Genomic DNA, 10,534 nt, shown 5'->3' with positions numbered 1-10,534 from the left:
ACAGTAAATATATTTAAAAAAAAATATATATATTATGGGGGTGTAGTCTCTTTTAAAAACAATAACCCCTTCAAGAACCGTCCTCAAATGTGTTTCCAATTGATATGTATTCAAGTCTATTGCCAAGGTCGCTGGAAAAATGGTAGGATCCTTCTACCGCTCCAGAAAATATCTCACTACTATATATATATATATATATATATATATATATATATATATAAGTAGATTGTAGTTTGCTTGAAGCATTGTTGAAGAAAATTATAAGGTAAAATTAAAAGCCAAGAACAATGCGAGATATTTTTTTTATATAGAGTAAAATTAAATGAAAACAAAAGAAATAAATTTCTTTTTTTTGTTGTTTTTTTTTTCACACAAATTTTAACTCTAAACAACAGTCATTTTTTTTTTTTTTTCCTGTTGTATTCAATGGTGTTATAAATCTCAATATATTTCAGACCTATTAGTCCTTTATATATGTATATACATGTGTATATATATACACACACACACACACACATATATATATGTGTGTGTATATATACACATGTATATACATATATAAATACACACACACACACACACACATATATGTGTGTGTATTTATATATGTATATACATGTGTATATATACACACATATATATGTGTATATATACACATGTATATACATATATAAATACGTACATACACACACACACGAACACACACACACACATATATATATATATATATATATATATATATATATATATATATATATATACTAGCAGGGGTGCCCGGCGTTGCTCGGGTGTTTGGAGGTGTATGTTGTGCAAAAAAAGCAAAAAACAAAAAAAATGGTTAATTTTTTAAAACTTTGACCCCTATTATGACCCCTTAAAATTTATAGTTTCGGGCTCAAATCACTTTATTAAGTTAGATCCAGCTTCAAGGAACCTATATCTAAAATTTCAAGTGTCTAGACCCAAAATTGTCGGAGGAGTTTGGTTGAGTTCTTAAAGGTCAAATCGTTGAAATTTGACCCCTTAACAGCCAAATTTCTGGCTGACACCCGTCACATCGATTTTCCCAAATCTCAGTACCCGGTATTTCAAATTTCGAGTCTATAGACTAAAAATTGACAGAGTTATTGCGTAGGGAAATGTACACAGACAGACAGACACACAGACAGACAGACAGACACGTTCACTTTTATAGATATATAGATAGATTACCACTTTTTTGTACGTTTCCAATGTTTAACTCCATTTTAGTTTATCACCATAAGTGGAAAACTTGCAGCGCTGTCTGTTAGTACTGATTTCCGACTTTACTTAGACTGGCTATCTTTCGAACCCAGGAAGGCCTGATTAGGTTCTAATGCAGAAATCAACCTAATTAAAATAAAATGAAATTTAACAAACACAGAAACAAAAGTACAAAAAAAAAAAAAAAAATCGGCACTTCTACACTATAAGGACGAAATTTTGTAGTCGATAAATGGAGTTTTCAGATTAAAAAAAACAATGGTTTACTTTCTACCGATTTAAAAAAAAAATCAATTCTAATAAATTACAATGGTAGCTTCCAAATTATACAGTCGAAATTACCTGAATATTATCGAATTATTAAAAGAAAAACGACTTTAATCATGTTAGCGGGTGAAAAATAGCGGGCATCTTGTTTTTTTTTTTTTTGTACACGGTGGCCACCACTTATCAAGGCCCGGAAGCCACTCAGGGATAAGGGTTATTGCAAGTACAGTACGTTAAATCGAAACGGAAAATTACCTCCCTTTGGAACTCTCCTGTCTTTCGATCGTTTTCATCAAATTCTATTTTTTATTTTCTTTAATAAATAATTTTCTACCTTATCGATTTTCGTAAGTTTTGGATATAATCATCTTAAAAATACATAGATACCATTGTCTTCATGTGAAATTCAGTTTTACGACTTCAGAAATTTCGTCCTGATAGTGTAGAAGCGCCGAAAAATGTTGACGATGTACGTACCCGACACGGAACGAAAATGTCTTATTACGAAAAACCACGTAAATTAATAAAGTAGTTTTTTAAACAAGATCAAATTTCATGAGCAAGCAAAAAGGAGGTCTCGCCTCGCCATCTTGAAAAAAAAAAATAAAAAAAAAAGCAAGGACAGATGAGTCCATAATAATTTAAACTTGCCCGGTCAGCCTTGTAACGCTACCCATTTCACTTTAATCGCTTTAAAACGTTTAAAAATTATTAAAAAAACAAAAAAAAAAAAACAACAAACAAACAAAAAACTACTTGATCAATTTACGTAATTTTTGGGACATAACATCTTCGTTCCGTGACGGGTACGTACATCATAAAGAAATACTTTTGGTACTTGTGCACTTTTGCTACCATGTTGAAATAATAAGATTATTTTGAAAGTCATTCTTAACATGGGGAGGCGAGGGTGTTTTGTAAATATTCTGTGCTTCTACTTAACAATTTAATAAAAAACACAAAAAAAACACCGTGAAGCTTGAATTTAACTTGAAAACAAGTGGAGAGCAAGCAATCATGTATGATCTCCCGTGAGTGCGCAGTGAAAACGAGGCATAAAAAAAATGACAGCATTAAGTTCAGCATTTCCCGCCCCCATTTAGCCCCAAACGTTCCCAGGGGACGTCAAATCCTGATGAAAATGAACAAACGGGGGAGTTTTAGGTCTTAACATGCGTAAATTTGAGTTTTTCAGCACCATGCAAAAAAAGAAATGACTAGGTCCATCCCCCCCCCCATTTAGCCCCAAACGTTCCCAGGGGACGTCAAATCCTGATGAAAATGAACAAACGGGGGAGTTTTAGGTCTTAACATGCGTAAATTTGAGTTTTTCAGCACCATGCAAAAAAAGAAATGACTAGGTCCATCCCCGCCGCCATTTAGCCCCAAAAGTCCCCAAGGCCTTAACATATTTAAATTGTAGTTCAGCACCATGCAAAACTGCTAAATAGACATACACAGAAACTTTTGGACAAATATGGTAAAATAGTCCCAAAAATGGAGTGTTTTTATTAGCCCTAAAAGAGCCCCTGCTGGGGGCACACCCAAGAGTTATTGCGATGTATAGACAAACAAAATTATATAGAAATTAGTTAGTTACAAATTTTCAGAAGGTTTTATAAAAATCTAAGGCACCAATTTTTTTTTTTTTTTTTTTTAATAAGCACGAAAGTGTCAATTTTATCGCGAAAGGTACCCCTGGATGGGGGGGGGGGGCAACCGGAGTTTTCCCGAATATCCGTTCTGTTACTTTTTTATTCATGAATTTAGGAAAACTCGTCCTCTTTTGCTAGGTAGGAAAACTGGTCCCTTATTGAATAAATATTGATTGAAAACATATTTTATGACCGTTCTTGAAGAAGATATTGTCTTTAAAAAAGAATACACATCCCATAATATATTTTTTTAAAAAATATTTTTACTTGTTTACTGTTGTTTTAAAAAAATTAAATTAATTTTTCTAAGTTTTAGCTTTCTACCTAGCTTTGAAAGTTTTTGGTCTTTCAACTTATTTTAAAGAGTTTATTTAGTTTAAAAAAAAAAATGTAATGTCGAGTGTTTACTTATGAACAAAAAATGTCCGCCGTAAGAGGATCACGTTTTAGGAGGATAATTACTCAAAAATAGAAAATTAAAGAAAATATTAAGGTAGATGTAGTTTTAAAACGAGCCCCCCCCCATCCAAAAGAAAATAAATTTGTATATTTTTAGGTAATGCACATCCCATAATATTTAAAAAAAATATTTTTACGTTTATTGTTTAAAAAAAATTAAATTGATTTTTCTAAGTTTTCGTTTTCTACCTAGCTTTGTAAGTTTTTGGTGTTTAAACTTATTTTAAAGAGTTTATTTAGTTAAAAAGAAATAACAAGTAATGTCCCTATTTACAATGCCTCCCCACGAGTTAGACAAGACACCAAGGCCGTTTTTTAACGTGAAGAAAATACAAAAATAAAAAAATTCTCTCAGTCGCGAAGGACTGCTCCCAGCTCCCCTCCACCGATAGAGAACAAAGTGCAGCATCTGAAGAACAGATACTACACTTTGATCTTGATCAAGTAATGTCGCACTCGACATTACTTAGTAAATAATTTTGAAAAAAAAAAAAATGTCCGAAAATTAAAGAAAATACTGAGATAGATATAGTTTTAAAATGAGCCTCCTCACCCACCTCCAAAAGAAAATAAATTTGTATATTTTTAAGTATTGCAGTAGTGCACAAGTTCCCCCGAAATGACTTTCAAACGATACCCTCCCCTCCCCATATTAAGAATGGCTTTCGAAATAATAACGTTATTATTTCAGCGCGGTACCAAAATTACAAAAGACCGTATTATTACTGTTTTCTTTTTTGTTGTTTTGTAATAACACAAGAATTATTTAAACTGAATTAATTCTTCTATTCTTCTAAATAAAATAATTGTTTTCTTTGATAATACGTGTTTTCTTTATTTATTTTTGTTTCGTAATGACACAAAAAGTGTTAAAACTAGAGTATTTTTTTAAATAAATATTTGGTTTCATTTTTCGTATCTTGACCCCGTGATCAAGTTTATTTTTTTTAAGCAAGAGTTAAAAATTTTTTTTAAAAATATTATGGGGGTGCATAGTCTCTTTTAAAAACAATATCTCCTCCAAGAACGGTAATAAAATGTGTTTTCAATCGATATTTATTCAATAAGGGACCAGTTTTCCTGCCTAGCAAAAAAAAGGGGGGGGGGCTCCGGGTACGTGTTTTCCGGGTACGAGTTTTCCGGGTACGAATTTTCCCGGGGCGAGTTTTCCAGGCACTATATATATATATATATATATATATATATATATATATATATATATATATATATATATATATATAATGTTAAAAGTCCACATTCCACGTATGCTACTAGGATAGTGATTTAAAGGTTATGAGGGTTTTTTGAAGCATGAAAAACGATGTTACTTTTTGTATTTAATATTTGGGTTTGTATTACTGTACACATAGATTCGAAAAAGTTGTCAAAAAACAAATATAGAACAAATAAATGTTATCAAAGGCAAGATAAGTTACTTTTCTACTTAACTGGATATATTTTTTGTGTTTTTATTCAGTGTAACATGTTTATTCAGCTCGAAAAACATGCAGTGTTTACCGATGTATTGGAAAATTCAAAATGGCAGCCGACTCTCTCTCGGAGAGGGTACGTTTGGGAAAAGGTATTATAAATAATAAACTAGACAAAATACTGTTAGAAATTCGCTCAATATATGTTACCGTGACATAAGTTGACATGTATTCAGTTGTTTTCTAACAGTATTTTGTCTAGTTTATTATTTATAATACCTTTTCCCAAACGTACCCTCTCCGAGAGAGAGAGTCGGCTGCCATTTTGAATTTTCCAATACATCGGTAAACACTGCATGTTTTTCGAGCTGAATAAACATGTTACACTGAATAAAAACACAAAAAATATATCCAGTTTGGTAGAAAAGTAACTTATCTTGCCTTTGATAACATTTATTTGTTCTATATTTGTTTTTTGACAACTTTTTCGAATCTATGTGTACAGTAATACAAACCCAATATTTTTATTGTTATTTTTTTTATATTTCAAGCGGACCTCCACTCTTGGTCACAAAAAAAATAACGAAAATATATATGTGTGTGTGTGTGTGTGTGTGTTAAATTTAAAATAAGGACGAATAAGGACAAAATCACGAATAAAAACTATCTGAATGGCAGAAAATTAGTCATACAAAAAAAAAAAAAGAAGAAAAATCAAAAGAAACTTAATTTAAAACAAACAGCAAAGAATCGAATATTGCGGCCTCTATTCCGGAGACACGTCCCCCAAAATACATACCTTCTCCCAAAGATTTCTGATTAGAAAATATTCCTGACAAAAAGTTGACGATGAAACGGTCGTGGAAATTTTATTGGTTTTTTTTTGTAAAAACGAATGACACAAATTTCTAAGAAACTGAAACAAGTTTGTTCTTCAAAAACAAAAAAAAAAAAAAAAAAAACACAGTTTTCTTTCACTTTTAATGCTGATCAATTGTAGCATAGGAACCATTGCAATATCACACCTTTTCTTTTTTTTGTTCCTCCAATTGATTCTCTCGAATGGAGACTTCACGTATGTTTGGGTGTTTATAAGTGCCTAGGTGCTTGTTAAGATAGAGTCGACAAATCGATTTTTTTTTTAAATATGTCGTTTTAAGCAAAAACAACAGTATTTAATATAATTTTCATGTCGAAAATAGTAATATATCCAAAAAATTACGAAAATTCATAGAGTATAAAATTATTTATAGTTAAAATTAATTTTTACGGAAAATTGGGGGAAATTGCATTTTTCCTAGATGTAAACACCTTTAAGATTGTGCAGTGAAATGGGGCCGCAAATCGATGGTATGGGAGAAATTCCGGTTACAATGCCATTTTCATGTTTTAAGCCGCCTACGCATATTTCTTGTAGGCAGCCTGTGATTGGTTAATTTGTATGGGCCAAGATAATTACTTGGCGCATTTTTTGTAAACATTCATTTTTTTTCAGTCTGCCAAAACCGCCGGCAAATGCAAGACTCACCAAAAGTCGGCTCCGAGAAGAATGCCTTATCGATAATGGAGCTGCAACAATTTCTGCATGTTTATAGCGCCTAAATGTTTGGTGAAAAAGGACTTGAAATCTCTACAAGCAGAGACACCTTTATATTGTGCCGAAGATATCCTAATTAGAGGATGGCATCATTTGAACATTCTCATCACGTTTATATCACCTAAATGTTTGAACTTTTCTCAATTCAATTAGGGTCGCAAGAGACTCGATTTATGCCTAATTAAAGGCACCAGAACTCTTGCCGAGAACACCATGAATTATCATGGACATTTTCGAAGGAAAACTACGCTACCACTCCACGAAAAGGAATTAGCTACTGGCTCCCACCTTTTGGCAAAGATCAAAGTGTAGTATCTGTTCCGGCAGATGCTGCACTTAAGATAATTTTTACCAGTCAATGGAGGGGAAACCCTCTATACTGGGACAATTATTATTTTTGGTAACCAGAGTGACCCCTTTTAGGGGAGCTGGTTTTTACCTCACATTAAAAACGGCCTTGTGCCTAATTTGCTCAGTGGGGGAGCAAATAAACACCATCTGTTCTTCAGATGCGGCACTTCCATTTCTCGTTCTCTTTCAGTGGAGGAGAAATCCTTCACGACTGAGATAATTTTTATTTTTGTACCTGTTCTCCACGTTAAAAAACGACCCTGGTGTCTAACTCTGTCCCATGGGGAGGAATTGTAAATAGGTACTGGCTCCCAATTTGGGAGGCAAAATTGACCCACCGTTTTGCAAGGACTGTACCCGGACCAATAACCTTTCTTTGATGTTATAACTGAATAAAATTTGAGTTTAAAGGTATGGTTTTGTAATTGTGGAATTATTTTTACCTCAGCCAGGGAGTATTGAGTTTGTGAGATTAATTTTTCATGGGTAACTTTTAATGCTAGTAAGACCAAGCTGTTTTCCTTTAACAATTACAAGATACATCTCCAACCACTGATATCCATAACAAATAACACCCTACCTGAGAATTCTCCCTTCAAACTCCTCGGCCTAACATTCACGGGCAATATGAACTGGAACAAATGCATAGAGGACATTGCAAAGGCTGCTGCAAAGAAGGTGGGATCCCTTTATCGAGCTAGAAGACTACTTACACCTTAGAGTATCCTGTACCTCTACAAGACCACCATTCATCCATACCTGGAGTATTGTTGCCACATCTGGGCTGATGAATCTACCACTAGCCTCTCCCTCTTCAATCTAATAGGTCCGCTTTGTCAACTAAGCTCCAACCTCTGTCCCATCACTGCAATGTTGCATTTCTGTGCCTGTTTTATATATATATATATATATATATATATATATATATATATATATATATATATATATATAGCCAGTAGAGTTTAGTTTCCTAGAAGTACATCCAATGAAACAACATGTGTCTACCAAAATAGTGCTCAATGAGCGAACAGAGCAGGTATATTAATTTTATTTATACAAACATTAATGGCTACATATGTGCATACATGTTTCTGTAATCACCCACGTTGGGGGATTACGTCTTCAGGCCAAGAGACTTTCGACGGTAATTCTTGGCCTGAAGACGTAATCCCCCTACGTGGGTGATTACAGAAACATGTATGCACATATGTAGCCATTAATGTTTGTATAAATAAAATTAATATATATATATATATATATATATATATATATATATATATATATATATATAGTTTAATGGAATATTCTCTGACGAACTCGTTGCACTTGTGCCTCCTCGACGTACATATCCCTGACAAACCTGTTTAGCAACAAAATCACACCTCTTCACTGTTGAGGTCCCTAAATGCCAGAAAGCTTTCTACTTTAATAGTTTCTTCCTTCAAACAGACTTTGGAATTCCCTTCCTGCTACCTGCTTCTCTGACTGTACTGATATGCAGAAGTTTAAATATAATTTAAACCAACATCTTGTTAATCTTTCCTAGGCATGATCCCAAGTGGTGACATGCTTTGCTAAGGGCGAACGTGAGTTTAAAAAAAAAAAAAAAAGAATACTCCCTTTTCGAAACTTTAATAGCGAACATTTTTTAAGCCCATAGTGATGGACTTTTTTCTTTTTTTTTCTACTAAAAACACAATAGTTGTTCTACTCGAATTTTCGTAATTTTTGGATTTATCAATATTTTTAAGATGGCAATTAAGTAAGTACTGTTGTTTTTGTTTAAAACGACATATCTATCTGTAGCAAGATCCCGGGCGATACCAGATGGTCTTGCTTTTCAAATAGAGGAAGAGAAGGTAGTAGAGGGGGTGTGATATTTGATCAAGAAAAAAAAAAGAAAAATGTCCCTGGAACTTTATCAAGGAAAGAAGATAATAGATAATAATTGTTCTTTAAGCGGTTTTAATTTCCATTTTGTACTTATGTAGCGATAAGAAGAGGCAAAAATGTCCATAAAAAATAAAATATTACAATGGGGGAACAAAAAGAAAATATGATAATGAGATAGGCTCATAAGAGTAGTGGTAGATGGACAAAAATCGGAGGCCTGCAATATAAATGCTGGAGTCCCTCAGGGGTCAATCCTAGACCCAACTCTCTTCCTGATCTACATCAATGACCTCCCTAAACACATACTTAAATCATTTGTTGACATCTATGCTGATGACACGACCATCTACGGCAACACATCAAAGGCTGTAAATGACAAAGTTCTCTCTGATTCTCTCTCTTCTGATCTCGAGCGCGTGGTTCAGTGGGGGAAGATGTGGCTGGTTACCTTTAATGCATCCAAAACCAAACTCCTATCCTTACATCATCAACGCTCTGATCCCCAGCTGGCATTAATTGTGATGGATGGGTCTCGTCTGGGTGAGGCCCCGTGTTTTGACAAGCTTCTGGGTTTGACCTTTACTCCTGATCTGAAATGGAACACGTCTGTTGCCAAGGTCGCTCGAAAGATGGTGGGATCCTTCTACCGCTCCAGAAGATATCTCACTACTGATGCAATTCTCTATCTATATAAAAGTACGTCCAAGGATGAAATACTGTTGCCATATCTGGGCAGGAGCTGCTAAAAACAGCCTATCCTGCCTTGACAGAGTACAAAATAGACTTCGTGGCTTAGTGGGGGATGCCCTTTTCTCTACCCTGCAACCTCTCTCCCACAGAAGAGACGTTGCGAGCCTATCCTTGTTTTATCATTATTTCCATGGCAGGTGCTCGTCTGAACTCCAATCTCTGGTCCCCCCTCGCCAATCTTTCACGAAAAACACCTGTCTAGCTGAATCCACTGTGAAAAATTTCCCCCACTCTATATCTGTGCCTAAATCAAAACGCGGATTCCATGAACAAAGCTTCTTTCTTAGAACTCCACGCCTGTGGAACTCTGTTCCGTCTGCCTGCTTCCCTCCGGACTACAACTTGGATGTGTTCAAGTCCAATGTTAACAAATTCCTAATGAACCGCCCCCTTAAGTAAACACTTCATAAAATCTCCACACTAACGTAATGTACTTGCAATAGCCCTTATCCCTGAGTGGCTTCCGGGCCTTGATAAGTGGTGATCACTGTGTAAAAAAAAAAAGAAGTTTGGCAGAAAAACAATATAGGATCGTTTTCTGGTTGAGTTTGGAAAGAACAATTCAGATATTATGGAAACAATGACTTGGGTTCAAAATGTCTGCTTTGGTGTCTGGGAGATGTTGTCATTTGGGTCCACCTGTTGTATTTAACCATCAGGCCACCAAGTCAGTGATAAGTTAGTTGGACAGGGAGAGATATGGTCATGAAAGAGAAGGGAGAGGTTCACAAGAAAAGAGAAAATGAAAAGAATATAAAAAGAGGGATAGAGAAAGAAGTTCACGGGAGAAGAAAAAGAATATAAGATAATGGGATAGAGAAAAAAGAGGAAAAAGAAAAGAAAAGTAATCTTCAAATGACAGAGGGGGGAAGAGGCCAGTTTTATAA

Source organism: Euprymna scolopes, chromosome 39 (genome assembly GCF_053919585.1).
Source record: "Euprymna scolopes isolate OS-2025 chromosome 39, ASM5391958v1, whole genome shotgun sequence".
Lineage (NCBI taxonomy): Eukaryota > Metazoa > Mollusca > Cephalopoda > Sepiida > Sepiolidae > Euprymna > Euprymna scolopes.
This window is presented reverse-complemented; position numbering follows the sequence as displayed.